This window comes from Gigantopelta aegis, chromosome 8 (genome assembly GCF_016097555.1).
Source record: "Gigantopelta aegis isolate Gae_Host chromosome 8, Gae_host_genome, whole genome shotgun sequence".
NCBI classification, from domain to species: Eukaryota; Metazoa; Mollusca; class Gastropoda; order Neomphalida; family Peltospiridae; genus Gigantopelta; species Gigantopelta aegis.
The window spans coordinates 53163608-53182111 of NC_054706.1; the positions used below are offsets into that span (position 1 = coordinate 53163608).

Consider the following 18504-nt stretch of genomic DNA (forward strand, 5'->3'; position numbering starts at 1 on the left):
GTTTGACATAAGAAGAAAAGTAAAAGTGTTTTGGAAATAACAAACAAATAAAAAATGTGTGTGCAATTTAGAAAACAATCGGCTCAAAACTAAATAGTTTTTTTTTACAAAATTCCATAGTATGAAAAAAGACCTTCCCTGTGGGAAGGACTATAGTCCTCAAATCTTGACAATAAATGCAGTGATTGCAGGATCAATGTAAGCATGGTGATCCCAAATAGAGTTCTCGTTCCAGCCAGTGAACCACGACTGGTATATCAAAGGCTTTGGTATGTGCTATCCTGTCTGTAGGATGGTGCACATAAAAGATATCTTGTTACTAATGGAAAAATGTAGTGGGTTTCCTCTCTATTACTGTACCATATGTTTGACATCCAATAGTCGATGATTAATAAATCAATGTGCTCTAGTGGTGTCGTAGGAAGGTGCCGGGGGGGGGGGGGGGGGGGGCGCACACTTTTACACTATTATAAAGCAAATATAAAGCAAAATATCTAAAACATGGGGGATGCCCCCTTGCCCTCCCCCCACCAGTGTGTCCTTAAACAAAACAAACTTCTTCTTCCCAAAGAGAGTTTTGTTTGTTCCAGCCTATTGAAATGGATCTTTTCTCCACATCCACAGTATTATCTCCCATCAGATCTTTTGATTAAAAAGAATCAAATTTCCTTCATGACGTCAGAGATTCATTCTAGGTTTTTCCGTTTCTTCTCCACTCTATAAAAAAATATGCACTTTGCATTGCAAACTGTTGCCACAATCACACTTTTGTTGAGATTGAAGCCTGGGTTCAGCCTGGTGTACCTTTTTTTTGTGTATGTTTTAAAATCAGTGTTTTGCTGATCATGAGTATTGAATCTGACAGGTATGGGTCAATAAAGTGGGAAACAAAGATAGGGCATAGTGTTTAGATGTATAACTCTCCCGAACCCGACAGGTTGGCATTCTTAATGTAAACACTGTCTGAGGTCACTGAATGATGTGCCAACCTTTAACATCTAATTGCCCCATACACTGGTTGTGTGGCCTTTCTGAACTCATGAAAATAACAAATTTGTGAGTCCATTGTTGGATGGACTATGAAATAAGAGAGGGAAATTGTTAGACATCTTTATGATCATTTTTGTATTATCTTCTGGTTTTTTGACAATAGTTAGATCTGTTGTATAGTTAACACTTTCTGGCAGCATTCTGTTCTAAGTTTGAGATGTTCCAGTATCAGTTTTCTTATCAGTAAGGCAAGTTCACATTTAGAAGGGAAAGTTTTGACTTACAGTTTTACCAATTTATTAGGGGACTATAGGTTTAATCTCCACCCTTCTGCCTGTCTTGTCTATCTGTCCTTTCATCTGTCCCACATATAGGGTTCCAGGTGTGTTTTTAACAATGTCTCAAGATATTCAGCTGAAATTTTGTGTATAGCTTTATCATGTACTGTTACAGATTAAGTTTAACTTTTATGCTTACCCATTTTTCACAGAGTTATGGCCCTTGAATTGATATAAAAACTAAAAATGTTCTTGGCTGTATATTTTATAATCCGTTTTTTTATTAATGAGCCTAAAACTCAAATCACAATATATTTTATATACTGCATTAATTTAGTACTCTCTATTTATAACATCAAATGTTTTCTAGTGTTTTTGTTTGAATAATTTATTAAAAGATGGGTAAATATTTAGAGCTTTGGTGTATATATTAAAATTCAATTTTCAAAAGGTACTTTCAAATATTTTATGATCTTCTTTCAATTGATTTTAGTGAAATTTAATGATTTATTAAACATAGTTGACACTCAAATCAGTATAAAATGGGATGCCTTATTTGATCAAATGAGAGTAAATAGTTAATCAAAAAGACATACATTTCAAATTAACTATCTTGCCACCATGGATTGCAGTGGCGTAGGAAGGTGCCAAAAAGTGTGTGTGGGGGGGGGGGGGGGGGCACTTTTATATTTACACTATTTTGAAGCAAATATAAAGCAAAATATCAGAAAAGGGGGGGCACATGCCTCCCTTGCCCCCCCCCCCCCCCCCACACACACACACACTTCCTATGCCAGTGGACTAGTAAAACTAAAATCATGATAGACACATATTATGTACTTTATCATATCTAATATACTGGGTAGTCGGTTTTCATTCCAATTTTGCTGTCTGTAGACCCTCAGACCTGTCCAAATAGTCACTTGTAATGTGTGATCTTAGAGAGTCTTACATAGCAGGGGGCAGGTGGGGGGAGCATTTGTTTTCAGTTTAATAATGTCCTTTCTATCTAGATGGAGAAACCCTATATTACTGTGCCCTGAATCTTTTTTTATACTTCCAACTCCACCCCAACCCCAGCTATTTTAGGCTAGGTTCATGATTAGGTTTTGACTATCTATACATATGTGGCCATATGTAATACATGGGCATAGGGAGGTCTGGACGGGGGGTGGGGTGTGGGGTGTGTGTGTGTGAGTGTTGAGTGCATTTATTATAGCTTCTATTTCGTGTCACAGGTCCCTGTTGAAATTATTTTCATGAGCTGTAGCAAGTGACAGTGAAATTTATTTTACGAGGGACATAAATACTATTCTATTTATTACTCATAATCGATTTCAGTTTATATCACTGAACTTGTTTGATTAGCCTTTGGTAAGTTCATAGTGCACAAATCTTATGATGTCATCACATGACGTCGAAGTGTCATGTCCCACTTGATGTTCTAGTATGGTTTATCACTTTGATATGAATCAAGATATTTTTAACCTTATGGGTAATAAGTCTGAATTTGAACCTAGCGAACCTTTTTGTTCTATATACTGGCCACAACTGCTGTAACAAAGGCTGTGGTATGTGGTATCATGTCTGTAGGATGCTGCATATAAAAGATCCCTTACTGCTAATTGGAAAGAGTAGCCCATTATCTGAATGGTCCTTAACCATATGTCTGACACCATATAATCATAATTAAAATGTGTTGAGTGTGTCATTAAATAAAACATACCTTCCTTAAATATACTGGGCACTTATATGAATGCCTGAGGTACTTGCATCGCAGGATCGAACCACCTCAGTGAATCCATTCAACTGATTGGGGTTTTCTTGTTCCAACTAGTGCACCACAACTGGACAAAGGCTGGGTTTTTCTCAGTCCAACCAGTGCACCACAACTGGTCAAAGGCAGTGGTATGTGCTTTCCTGTCTGTGGGATATAGTGCATATAAAAGATCCCTTGCTGCATTAGGAAAATATAGCGGGTTTCCTCTGTCAGAATTACCAAATGTTTGACATCCAATAGCCGATGATTAATTAATCAATGTGCTCTAGTGGTGTTGTTAAACAAAACAAACTTCTTCTTATATGAACAGCCTAACTATATTGCGCTGTAAAAAAAAAAAGAGGTTTTAACATCAGCCTTTAGTACTATTTCTTAGAATCTGGGCTACATTCAGCCAATATGCAAAGTATCCATGAATGTTGTGATGCAATTCTCCAGTGCCAGTTTTATGAAATCTGCCAACACAAATAAGAGCAAACTGATCTGTCAAATGGAATGCTGCATACATGCAGTGCTGGGCGTGGCCAGAACTTGCATTGAGAGAAAGGAGGTGGGGTTTATACTGGGGGGTGTGGCTTAGATTAAGAGGCAGTTGATGGACAATCAGCTGTAAACAGCTGTTGGCATATGTAATAAAATCTTGTTGTTTTGCTTGAGTTGTAGTGAGTGTAAAGGGAATTTATAGAAACAATAACAAAAAAGTATTTCTTTTGTTTTCTTTTTAAAAAAAATTATGACCATCAAGAGAACACCTCCCCATCTCAAGTATAGAATTACTAGTATATCTTTGTTCTTTTGCATTACAATGTTTTAAAATGTTTCTGAGTGTAGTACAACTTTATAAAATGAAAGTAAAAGCTTTTAATTACAAATAACTTTGAAGAGTACATTGTAATATTTTTGTTATATAGTGAAAATGTTTTTTGTTTTTTTTACTGTTATCTTGATATGGTGAAATTTCCAATATTGATCCAGTTTAAAATCAACTTTAACTTACATCCAAATCAGAACAATATGCATACCAAATTGTGTCTTAAACAAGCTAAGCTGTGTTTCTGGCAATTCGACCCACCTAGAAAAAAGGGCTGACCCTAATTGTTTATTTCGTTTTTTTTAAATTTATACCTGACCCACCCACCTTTTTTTTTCATTATTAATATATAAGTGAAAAGAGTACATACATAACATTTTGTCTTGTCCCATTGGGTATGTGTGTATAGTCCAAAAAACAAGCTAACCTACTCCACTAAATTGTTTTCTTGAGTTCTTTCAAACAAAAACACAGTCTACTAGTAAATAAGCTATTATATGCACTGTTTCTGTAATATTACTGAAGTTGCATGCATTATAATCAGAGGCAGATCTAGGGGGTACCCAGCCCACCCACCCCCCTAAATTTTGCGCCAGTTATAATTTTATTACATATTAAATACAAAAAATTACGATCCCCCTCCAAACCTTCCCCAAAGTTCCCTTGGCATTGTGCTTCATGTCATTGGGCCCCCCTTTTCTGGATCCGCCACTGATAATTTATATACATTCAAGATTTTATATATAATGTTTTCAGGGAACATTTTGTTATCAAAATCTTGATTAGCAATATTTCTAGTCAATTGAAAATTGATTAGCAACTACCATTTAATGTTGTAAAATTGTGTAGTGATCTCTGAAAGTTGTGTAGTGAATCGCGACGTAATACTGAACAAAATGTTCCATGGTTTTTGTTTGGGGGTTTTTAATTTTTTTTTTTAATTATTATTTCTTGTTTTTGTTTTGTGTTATTTGTTATGAAAGTGGAAAAAAAGTTTTCAATTTTATTTACCAATATACAATACATTTCATATTTGTCAGTGATTTCAGTATTAACTGTTTTGATACCAATAGTGTATGTTATGATATTGATATTGTTGGTTCAGTTTTGATGCCATGCATGACAGCTTTGTCACATTTTACTTATCTGTCTCCTAGCAACAGATTTCAGCAGTTTGCTGTGGTATGAACTGGTGTGAAGGAATGCAGACTGGTTACAATAATGCTTTACCCTTCTCTCACTGCAGTATCGGAAACACATGTGCATTTGGAAAACTAGGCCACCGAATCTGCATGGCACCAGAAACAGAACACGATAATAATGTGGTTCTTTCCTCAAGTTAACGTAACCCAGTAGTAAAGCTTTTGCTTGATGCATGGTCAGTCTAGGATCGATTCCTGTCGGTGGACCCATTGGGCTATTTCTTGTTCCAGCCAGTTCTCCACAAATGGTGTAACAAAGGCCGTAGTATGTACTGTCCTGTCTGTAGGATGGTGCATATAAAAGATCCCTTGCTGCTAATCGAAAAGAGTAGCCCATGAAGTGGCAACAGCGGGTTTCTTCTCTCAATATCTGTGTGGTCCTTAACCATATGTCTGACGCCATATAACCGTAAATAAAATGTGTTGAGTGTGTCGTTAAATAAAAACATTTCCTTCCTTCCTCAAGTTAACTTCTGCTGTTGTAAATAATACCATTATGTGTTATTAATTAATTAATTAATTAATTAATTAATGGTATATAAGAGAACATTCATAAGATGGTCTGACATTTTTGTTCTTTATCCAATAAAGTATGTTTTCAATAATAAAAAATATAGATGCACTTCATAATGTATTCATGCATGAAATACCAGTTTATTGAATACACTGAAACATAAATCTTATGATTGCCATAGTACTTGAAATACTTGTCACAGTACAAGTCAAGTGCATAAGTTCACCCAGTCATAATCTTCCAACAGCACACACGCCAGTTCATGAATGTGACTCCAGGGCAAGGTGAAGGTCATGTAGAACTTGGTTAAAGTTTCCCTCATGGCCTTTCACTCTTGAATCTTTTAGTTGGATAGCTTTCCTATTTGGTATGATTGTTCACCAAGTGATAGTATATTCCTGAGGTGCTTGGATCGTAGGATCGAACCACCTTAGTGGATTCATTTTCTGATTTAATTTCCTTCCCAACCAGTGCACCATGACTGGTATACCAAAGGCCATGGTATGTGCTATCCTGTCTGCAGGATGGTACATATAAAATATCTCTTGCTACTAATTGAAAAAATGTAGCGATCTTCCTCTCCAACACTATGATTCAGAATTACCAAATGTTTGACATCCAGTAACTGATGATTTATAAATCAATGTGCTCTAGTGGTGTTGTTAAACAAAGCAAACATTAACTTTTAACTTTAACCTTATTTTGAAAAGTTTAACTCAAAGCAAAGACAAGATCATTTAGAACTTGAGTAATATTCAGCTAAAAGTTTGTTTATGGTTTACAAGGTCAAAATCATATGAAATTGGTTAAAAGTTTTACTAACAGCTCATTCATTTGAAGGATTGCTTTCTTATTTGGTATGAGTATTCAGCAACTGAGTCCTTCAACAGCACATCTCTCAGGTTCATGAATCTGACCCCAGGGTAAGATAAGACAGTGTTGGGAATCGGTGAAATTTCATCATCGTCAATTATCATTTATAATCAGTTTACCGGCCTTGGTGGCGTGTGGTTAGGCCATCGGTCTACAGGCTGGTAGGTACTGGGTTTGGATCTCAGTCGAGGCATGGGATTTTTAATCCAGATACCAACTCCAAACCCTGAGTGAGTGCTCCGCAAGGCTCAATGGGTAGGTGTAAACCACTTGCACCGACCAGTGATCCATAACTGGTTCAACAAAGGCCATGGTTTGTACTATCCTGCCTGTGGGAAGCACAAATAAAAGATCTCTTGCTGCTAATCGGAAAGAGTAGGCCATGTAGTGGCGACAGTGGGTTTCCTCTCAAAATCTGTGTGGTCCTTAACCATATGTCTGACACCATATAACTGTAAATAAAATGTGTTGAGTGCGTCATTAAATAAAACATTTCTTTATAATCAGTTTGCACCAACCTATCAGCTTTCATTTACACAATCAGTTATGAACATAATAAAATTTTGAATTGTAAGCATTGTGTACCAATTGACATGTTAACAGAGATAGACCCTAAAAATTACCAATTTATTAACTATTTAATATAATTTTTCTTTACATACACATTAAAACAAGCACCAACCCCAACATATTTACATCAATTCTATCATCTAAACTAGAGAAATAATTACAGTTAACATTTCCCACATACTAAATTACAGATTTTTACAATCGGTCATCACATCAATATAGCCAAATCAGTCAATTTATGGAATATATTGCAAAACATTATTGAGAAAGTGATGTTGAGACCAATGCATACAATTTATTTTAAAACAAAACAAAACAAATCAAAACAAAAAACATACAAAATATGTCCAGCACTTAACAGGGATTAATTTATCTTTTGACTATCTAGCACATAACATGCATGCAAGACATTGTGGCTTTGCCATTCTAGTTGCCAACATGCCACTTTGTCCAGTTTTTTGTTACAAACATACTGTGCTGTTTGTCAAGTTGTGAAATACAGCATAAATTCTTTTCCTTTTCTTTTGTTCTCTTTCAACTTTATACCCTACAGTATTTCACTTTTGGGGATTTTCTCAAGTCAAGATTTTTAAGACAGAAAGAATATGTAAGTTGACATGTAATATAACATGGATTTTTGTTCTCAGTAATACATGGTAGCCAATATGTAAATTTTATCTAATATATATAAGAGACAAATTCAGCATTATGCAGTAAGGAACTTGTAGAGTACGGGCTGGACGTAGCCCAGTGGTAAAGCGCTCGCTTGATGCACGGTCAGTCTGGGATCGATCCCTGTCAGTGGGCCCATTGGGCTATTTCTTGTTCCAGCCATTGTACCACAACTGGCATATCAAAGGTCACGGTATGTACTACCCTGTCTGTGGGATGGTGCATATTAAAATTCCCTTGCTGCTAATCGAATAGAGTAGCCCCTGAAGTGGCGACAGCAGGTTTCCTCTCTCAATATCTGTGTGGTCCTTAACCGTATGTCTGACACCATATAACCGTATATAAAATGTGTTGAGTGCGTCGTTAAATAAAACATTTCATTCTTCTTCCTTTTGTTGAGTACAAACGTGTTTGTGTTTTTCTTTTTTTCTTTTTTTTGTGGAAGAGAGGAAGCTGTGCATCATCTCTGCTCTTTTCTATATATGTCAATAATATGGGGGTTTTGTTGGGGGAGGGGGGTTCAGGCTCTTAGGAACCAGGGCAGCCAGTAGAAAAAGCCCTCCCCTCCTACACACACATAAAAATCTGCGGAGTTTTTGTGGATGGTTTTTGTTTTTTGTCTTACTCTATACCAGGTTTCTGAAAATTGCGAGAACGAATCAAATTTTGCATAACCTATTTTTTGTTCGCGCGAAATTTGGAGCACCATTTACTTGGATATAACAGGTTATGCAAAACGGAAATGGGTTACTTGGATTTATTTCTGTGTAATGAATAAATGGGGTCATGCAGTGGCCTGTATAGGTATAGGGCCTATATGGTAAATAAAGATAAAAATCTGACTTGTGCCCCCTACTTCAGATATCATTCCTTTGAGCCTAATTTTGTACCCATCACTTGCTGTCATGGCCATCATTTACACAAGTCCTGACTGGTATTAGCTATTAAAAATAATAATAATAGAATTAAAAATAACATGTTTTACTATTTCATTTGTTCAGTAGTGTATTCCCATATTATATTTGGTATTTTAATCAAAAAAATGGAAAATAAAATGATAAATTATGACCTTTCTTTCTTTCTTTCTTTCTTTCTTTATTTATTTTTCATGGAGTCTGTATTCCTAAAAAATTAAACAAGATATATGTATATAAACAAAACAGAAATAAATTATTGCCATTATTTGTTTTAATATGAATGTATTGAAAGGCAATTATTTCTAGATCTGAACATCTGGTTTCAGATAATAAGACAAAAAGAAATGTTTGTTTATACATTATTGTCTTGTAATGGATTAGTTGTTGAAAGCAAGATAGTAAAGGTATGGCTTGAATTAATTACTGGAAAGAGAGGGGATTTCTCAAACATTTTAATGAATTCACAAGATGTTAATGAATACCTAAGCATACAAATAGTATGATATTAGTGTTAATAATCAACTGTCTGAATATTTTCTATCTCTTTTCTTACTATTACAACAAAGTAATCTTACTATATCATTGTTTAGTTTAAAATGAGCAACTATCTTTAATTCCCATTTCCATATAGTACATGTATTTGGAAATCAATTTCCACAATTCACAATTCCTTAAATCTCATTATCATACCTTGGTAGTAGCCAGTGCTGTATTTTACAATTTTAAGCTACAAATTAATTGATCCCATAAATAATATTTTGTTAATTAACTCAAGACTATAAAAACTATAATGGGCTAATTAGCAGTTATAATCCAGGATGTATCCCCATCTGTCTTTGAAGTCTATATTTCCTTCCCGTTTTGTTAGATCTACATGTACATGTTAGATCTGAACTGTTGGCCATCCAACCCAACACTCCGGTCCTTGTCTCTCTTAACTGTGATATATGACTCGTTTTGGACACACTGGAATTAAATTTATAATGGGAAGAAAAAGAAAAATAATTTATTGAAAGAATACATGTAAATAAACATACTAACAGTTCCATTACTTGTATTCATGTTAAATATCGGTGAATGGAAGTTATGGTAGTATGTAAAAGTTCCTGCATGTCTATCTCATAGTGTCTCATGAGCACGAATTCTGTGTCGTTGCAACCTGTGCCCCAAATACTGGTATATTGAAGGCAGTCATATGTGTTGTCCTGTCTGTGGGAAAGTGCATATAAAAGATCCTTGCTGTAGCCGATTTCATTTAAGACTATATTTTAAAATTACCCTTTTTTTTTAATAGTTTGTTTTGTTTCACGACACCACTAGAGCACATTGATTTGTTAATCAATTGGCTATTGGATGTCAAACATTTGGTAATTTTGACATGTACTGGTAGTCTTAAAGAAGAAACCCACTACATTGTTTCCATTAGTAGCAAGCGATCTTTTATATGCACCATCCCACAGTCAGGATAGCACATACCACAGCCGTTGATATATCTCAATGTGCCAATCGACGGGGATCGATCCCAAACCAAACATGCATCAAGCGAATGAATGAATGTTTAACGATACCCCAACACAAAAATACACATCGGCTATTGGGTATCACAAATGGTAAGTATATGAAAATATTATTTATATATATTTGTGTAAAACCAGTGTAAGGAGCTGTGGGGAAAAAGTATAATACAATACATAAAATCAAGGTAAGTATATTTTCAAGCGAAAGCTTTGCCACTGGGCTACCTCCTGGCCCAAAACAAATGTGTGTGGTAGTGTGTATTTTGTGTTGTTTTGAGACGTCCCCTCTCCAGACCTGCAGTCTGTAATCTGACAATCAGTGGCGAGTTGTTTTGCTGGAAACCTGATCACCGCCTCATGGCCTGTGACAGCAGGGTCCAACCTAAGAGCCTCACTCTCTCAAATATTTATTCCTTCTGGCAATTCCTCTGCCCTGTAGCATCGTGATTAATTGCACGTTAATTAAGTATTGAAAGACACATTTTATTTAAACTGAAACCTTAGAGATAAAAAATCAGTTTGAGTTTTATATCAACTCTGTCATAGTTCAGAGGATCTGCAATTAACATAAACTATTTTTAATACATGTACTACTATTAACATTTTTTTAAATATCCTTGATGAACAGTGAAATTATGATGATTAATTGTAGTTTAATTAAGTATTGAAAGACACATTTTGTTTTTAAAACTGAAACCTTAGAGATAAAAATCAGTTTAAGTTGTATATTATCTCAATAATGGTTCAGAATATGTGTAATATATAAAATATTATTAATACATGTACTATTTTTAAAATATGCATGATGAATAATGAAATTATGATGATTAATTTGTAGTTTAATTAAGCATTGAAAGACACATTTTATTTGAACTGAAACCTTGGAGATAAAAATCAGTTTGAGTTTTATATCAACTCTGTCATAGTTCAGAGTATTTGCAATTAACATAAAATATTTTTAATGCATGCATTATTATTAACATTATTCATCATGAATAATGAAATTATGATGATTAATTGCAGTATAATTAAGTTTTGAAAGACATATTTTATTTAAACTGAAACCTTAGAGATAAAAATCAGTCTGGGTTTTAAATTAACTCTATCATACATGTAGGTCAGAGGATGTACATAAAATATTATTAATACATGTACTGTTATTAACATTTTTAAAATATGCATGATGAATAATGAAATTTTTATGATTTATTGCAGTTTAATTAAAAACACATTTTGTTTAAACTGAAACCTTAAAGATAAAAATCAGTTTGGGTTTTATATCAACTCTGTCATAGGTCAGCGGATCTGCAATTAACATAAAATATTATTAATTCATGTACTGTTATTAACATTTTAAAAATATGCTTGATGAATAATATAATTATATTGGTATGTTACTATTTATAGCAGTTTTACTGTTGAATAGTTTTCCCAATAAAAATAAAAGAAAATGAGGGTCCGTGCATATAAAACTTTTAGAGCTTAAAGGGACATTCATTCCTGAGTTTGCTGCAATTTTTAAGATGTTATCGACTAACAGAGACTTTTTAACAATTGTAATTACATATGAAATATATTTTTCAGCATAAAATATTAATGGCTGTATATTAAACATGTTTCTTATCGTACTGATATTTGTACTAGGTTAAATTTCATTTTATTTCCTAAAATTTTTTTTTTTCGTATGTACAAAATTAGTTGAAGACAAAATCCAGTTTGGGCTTCTTACAAATATTAAGATGATCAGAAACACATTGAATATACAGACACTGATATTCTAAACAAGAAAATATATTTAATATGTAAGTTTAAACGTAGAAATATTTTATTAGTCAAAAACATCTTACAATTACGCAATGCAGCAAACTCAGGAATGTCCCTTTAAACTCAAATCTATAATGAGGTCACACACATGAAATTTGTATGGTATTGCCTTGATATTTCGAAGAAGAAGAAGTTTGTTTTGTTTAACGACACCACTAGAGCACATTGATTAATTAATCATTGGCTATTGGATGTCAAACATTTGGTAATTTTGACATAGTCATAGAGAGGAAACCTGCTACATTTTTCCCCATTAGTTGCAAGGGATCTTTTATATGCACCATCACGCAGACAGGATAGCACATACCACAGCCTTTAATATACCAGTCATGGTACACTGGCTGGAATGAGAAATAACCCAATGGGCCCACTGATGGGGATTGATCCCAAACCGACCGTGCATCAAGCGAGCGCTTTACCACTGGGCTACGTCCCGCCCCTCAAATCTCTAATGAGGTGACACACATGCAACTTGTATGGTATTGCCTTGATGTTAAAGTCCAGACACTATTAAGAGTTGAGTCTAGACTCTAAAAGTTTTATAAGCACTGGGCCTGATTCCATCTCTTCCCTTCAACATTCTCCTGTCCCGGACTTAGTAATTGGCAGTGTCAGAGGTTAAGCCCGGATTGGGCGTGCCTGAACTTTCTTGGATATTGGCACATTAAATATGTTCCCATACCCTTCAACATTTATATACATGCTAGCTATGTTAGTTTTTGGTATTATCATGGACATCAGTGCAAATTACATGTATGTAGCACAGTTGTAAAGCATCCACTTGATGCACAGTCGGTTTGGGATCAATTCCTGTTGGTGGGCCCATTGGGCTATTTCTCGTTCCACCAAGTGCACCATGACTGGTATATCAAAGGCCATGGTATGTGCTGTCCTGTCTGTGGGATGGTGCATATAAAAGATCCCTTGCTACTAATGGAAAAATGTAGCAGTTTTCCTTTCTAAGACTATATGTCAGAATTACCAAATATTTGACATCCAATAGCCGATGATTAATAAATCAATGTGCTCTAGTGGTGTTATTAAACAAAACAAACTGTTTTTCAATATTAATTATATAAATATTTACTAACTGCTGTTGAATTACATAAGTTAAGGAATTTTCTTCTTACCAGTATTTCATCGAGATGGTTTATTTGATAAGGTAGCTGAAATAAATTAACTTTACTGCATTTGAATGTTGTAAACATTCCACATATGATGTCTGTTGTTGAACAGGGTTTTTTTCTGTAAGTGCTGTTGAGTGGGAATGTAGTCTGTTAGTAGAGGGCCTCGGTGATGTCGTGGTTAAGCCATCGAACATAAGGCTGGTAGGTACAGGGTTCGCAGCCCGGTACTGGCTCCCACCTAGAGCGAGTTTTAACGACTCAGTGGGTAGGTGTAAGACCACTATACCCTCTTCTCTCTCACTAACAATTAATTCACTGTTCTGGACAGACAGCCCAGATAGCTGAGGTGTGTGCCCAGGACACTGTGGTTGAACTTTAATTGTTGAAATGAAATGAAAGTAGAGAGCGTGCTTGAAGTGCATTGGGTCATTATAGATGTATAGGGGTTATATTTTGATGCAGTGATTCACAAAGGTCCCCCCCACCCCCACCCACCCAACCCTCCCTCAAATTTTTCGACAGTTATATTTTTTTAAATTTTTTTTTTAAAATTTATGTTGGAGAATGAGAGGCATTTTTGGGGGAATGTTTCTGGCATTCGGCTACATGTCATTCGGGCCCCCTAAATAGATTTTCTGGATCCGCCACTGTAAGATCAAGAGGTGATGTTGGTGTATGGTCTTACTTTTATATATGTTATATATAATTATATATACCCTACAGTGTTTGATTTGATTTGCATTTGGGCTTTTTTATGCCACATGGTTTAGCATTTTCTGGTCAAAGTAATTATGTATATGGATTTTTCTATGTTTCCAAACCCAAAGAGTGCCCCAGGTTTGGTATATCAAAAGCTATGGTATTTTTTTGTGGCATAATATAGACCACACGATGCAATTATGGCAAAGTCAGAGGTTGTGCCCATGATAGGCATGCTTAACAGTTCTCTGATGGAAGCATACCAAAAATTATCCACACCCACACACATTGCCAAAATGTCTAGTATGAATATTTTCTGAAAAAATACAGTTATTAATCAAATGTTGGTTCTATTTAAGTTAAAGACATTCTGAAGATAAAATTCATAATTCATGTGCATGAAAGCAATTTAAGTTTTCTTTCTTAGTAATTATATTGACTCCACTTCTGAATTTTTAACACCTGAGAATTTGTCTGTCTTGACTGGCCTCGGTGGCATCGTGGTTAGGCCATCGGTCAACAGACTGGTAGGTACTGGGTTCGGATCCCAGTTGAGGCATGGGATTTTTAATACAGATACCGACTCCAAACCCTGAGTGAGTGCTCCACAAGGCTCAATGGGTAGGTGTAAACCACTTGCACCAACCAGTGATCCATAACTGGTTCAACAAAAGCCATGCTTTGTGCTATCCTGCCTGTGGGAAGCGCAAAAAGATCCCTTGCTGCTAATCGGAAAGAGTAGCCCATGAAGTGGCGACAGCGGGTTTCCTCTCAAAATCTGTGTGGTCCTTAACCATATGTCTGATGCCATATAACCGTAAATAAAATGTGTTGAGTGCGTCGTTAAATAAAACATTTCTTTCTTTCTGTTTTTTTTTGTCTGTCTTGATAGTGTGTAAAAGATTAATGATCTTTGTTTAGTAATTATTTAAATCTTTTATCATTATAATAGAGAATCAGAACTTGTTTTAAAATGTTTCCCGAATTAAATGATCATTATTTTGAGCTACAAAGCACAAAATGTGTTGACTGTTTAGTAATTAACACACTCTGCTGAAGTTCAACCAAAGTCCCCCACTATAAACAGTTTATCTCATGTAGAAAATAGCATTCCTAAAAACAATAAAGATTAACAGCTCTTGGAAAATGTGTGATCCATTGTCTTTGACCTTGAAATATTTTATGAAATAAAACAGAAATTTAAATGGTTTTCATAAACAGTAAAAAAAAAACCCAGGACATTTTGGGAAAATAGTTCCATGTGTGATTATTTATATTTCTGTAAAGTATGTGTTTTATTTTTATTTAATAGATTTAATACAGAAACAAAGTATACCTCAGGTGTTCTTTTTACTCTTCATTTACAGAGATCCAATTTAGAAAGAAGGAAATGTTTTATTTAATGATGCACTCAACACATTTTATTTATGGTTATATGGCGTCAGACATTTGGTTAAGGACCACACAGATTTTGAGAGAGGAAACCCACTGTCGCCACTTTATATAAGCTACTCTTTTCGATTAGCAGCAATGGATCTTTTATATGCACCATCCCATAGATAGGATAGTACATACCACAGCCTTTGCTACATCAGGTGTGGAGCACTGGCTGGAATGAGAAATAGCCCTATTGGCCCACCAACGAGGATTGATTATGGCAAGCACACTGAGATATGTCCCGCCCCTGCAATTTAGAAAGTGTTAATGGTTTTGTCTTTATGATTTGACATGAAGCACCTAAGACTAGTGTACATTTAATAAACTTAATTGACCATTGAACTTGATGCAAACTGATGCAGATTCCAGACAGTAATCTAGATTACTTTTAAATTGATTTAAAAAAACAATAATTTAAAAACAAATAATACAGTGTATCTTTGGAATGGCCAATGTAGAGAATTGCAGTGTATATTATTACTTGTGTTCAACAAAGAGTGGGAAGTAGTCCAGTAGTAAAGCACTTTCCTGATGCGCAGTCAGTCTAGGATGAGCTCACTGGGCTATTTCTCATTCCAGTCAGTGTACCATAACTCGTATATCAAAGGCCATGGTATGTGCTATCATGGCTGTTGGATGGTGCTATCATGTCTTTGGAATGGTGCATATAAAAGATCCCTTTCTACTTATGGAAAAATGTAGCGGGTTTCCTCTCTAAGACTATATGTCAGAATTACCAAATGTTTGACATCCAAATAGCTGATAATTAATATATCAATGTGCTTTAGTGGTGTCATTAAACAAAACCAAGTGTAACTTTTTAGTGTTCAATATGCAGTACTTACAGATTAATGGCAGAACATGCCAATTTACTGGTCACCTTTTGACATAAATTGACTGTAGACAGATGCTATTTTTAAGAATGCTTGTGTATTTAAGAAGTTGGTACATTCAAATAAATCACGCTTCATTGCAGCATTTAATAGTTATACAAAGAATTTTTTTATAACATTTGCATGCTTTAAAGTTTTTGTTTCTTTTGATGCTGTTTCATGTACAATGTTCATAAATTGAGCCGGAAACTCAGAATTAATCCATTGGTCTCTGTTCTGTGTGCTGCAGCTGCTGAATTTATCACATGTACGGTGCAGGAAACATTTTATATCAGTTCCTTGATAACTATACAGGTACATTTCGTCTTCTATTCCAAGATACCACTGATTAAAGTAACTAGACATCAGTTCATATCACAGAGATCAGGGCCAGCTCCAGTGATGTGCAAAGGAAGTACTTGCACTTTTATGCACTTAGTTTTATTTGGCAGTTAATATTCAACCAGTGGTTATGTATTTTACAGGATGATTTCCTTTCTTTGCAAGATGTGGCTATGTTGTGCATAGCCAAAGTACAGTGAACCTGCTCAAAATTGGACCCTCTGTAAACTGGACATTTCTTAAAAACCAAACCTTTTTCATGGTCCCTTTTTAAATTCCCTCTAAACTGGACCCTCTGTAAACTGGAAGTCCTCAGTACTGGACGTTCCTCATGGTCCCTTTTTAAATATCAGTACAGAACTGAACCTTTCTGTACTAGATATCCTTAAAATCAGACTTTTTACTTGGTCCCAAGGGTGTGCGGTTTAGAGGGGTTTACTGTTCTTTATTACTTCTCTTAAATTGTAAAAGAACCCATAGAAGTCATGTTTATTTCCAGGAATAGACAAATATAAAGCACAACACAAAGGTTTTGGAGCTGAAAAAAGGTAAAATTTATAAGGAATGATATGAGTTTTTTGGGGGGGTTTTCAGCAGTGTTTTAATGTAGTTTTTAAGGTGTTAGGGGTAAACAAATATAAAAGCTTGTCTGATAACATAATCACCAAATCGGCTCAGAAGATATACTGTGTTTTGTGTCATTCTAACATAAACATTTTACAGACATCTTGTGCCCTACATCGAATTACCAGTGTTGTGTTAGACAGCTAGCATTGACAAATGAACATTTGAGATAAGAATTTCCAAGAAAATTCTGAGGTCTGTATTGTAGTACAAGGTAACATAAGTAAACATACCAGCATGCAATGCTGTGGGATAGGGATGTTCCACAAATAGGGATATCCTTTAAAACAAACATTATTTGCTGTTACCAGATTTTGTGATATGTTTCTTTTATCCTTCTTCACTATAGAAATACTTAAGTACAGTAAAGGGTCCATTCAGTATTTATGTAATGTAAAATTGGGCATTTTTTGCTACCCTCCTCGCATATAACTTTTGTAACACTAAGATCACCAACATTAGCACTAAGATCACCTCAAGTCCATAACTATCTTAGGCATGTAATGTGATCTTAGTGCTTGCTAAGATTGCTTCTTGGAACACAGCCCTGGGTACATAATCTGATGTCCAGAAATTTGGCAATAATTTCTTGAGTTATGTACCATTTTATATCTGCTTGTATGAGCACTAATCTAATTATAGGATATTAAACAAGCTTCCATGTCATATCATGTTTATTTCACGAGGGCCATAAACATGATACGAAATGGTAGCAAGTATAATATCCTATTTATTACCCATAATCGAATTTAATTTATATCACTCAACTCATTTCGTTGATGTTCCTGTAAGGTTGTAGTGCACCAATCGATGACATCATTGAGTGATGTCATAGTGTTATGTCCCATTTGGCGTTCTAGTGGGACATATCACTTTGATATGTACCAAGATATTTTTAACCATAATGGTAATAAAATCATTTATTTTTATTTTTCAGGATGTCACTAAACAACCGTACCAAAGATTCCAGTATTACTACAGCCCATGACAATCAGTATTCCATTCCTTGACCGTTTTATGTTGGACAGATGAAGTTTACTTGTACATTATGCTGTCTGAATGTTTTGATATTCATATCATGTGCAATGCTGTAATTTATTTTAATATGAACAAAAATGTTTTTGAACTATAAATATGTTAAAAATAGTCGCACAGTTTTATTTTTTTGAGATTAAAACTAGGTAATCACAGAACAATACAATAAAGTATCAAAATGAAATTATGGTTCTGATGATTTCCTTTCTACAATCTGAAATGCACAGTTTTAAATGTATCATCAGGCGCGGATTCAGAATTTTTTGCAGGGGGGAGGGGGTCATATGCAACTAATTAAATGAAAAATGTTTAAAAGTGCCTAGTCATTCATTAAAATAAGTGAAACAAAATGTGTTGTCCTGAGTAGGGGGTTCTGGACTCCTCGACTCTCCCCCCCCCCTTGATCTGTGCCTGATCATG

The 18504-nt window shown here is 34.9% G+C and overlaps 1 protein-coding gene across 2 annotated transcripts in view; it reads left to right on the plus strand.

The window, feature by feature from the left end:
- The window catches only part of LOC121379029 (microsomal triglyceride transfer protein large subunit-like), a 56830-nt gene extending 38562 nt beyond the window's left edge, over positions 1–18268 (plus strand). The window contains exons 19-20 of one of the 2 annotated variants that reach the window (XR_005958798.1): positions 16925–16973; positions 17987–18268. The gene's annotated coding sequence lies outside the window, so the exon portion shown is untranslated. The remainder of the gene's footprint in view (positions 1–16924; positions 16974–17986) is intronic. The other variant, XM_041507471.1, reaches the window with a different exon arrangement.
- Positions 18269–18504: the final 236 nt, after the last annotated feature.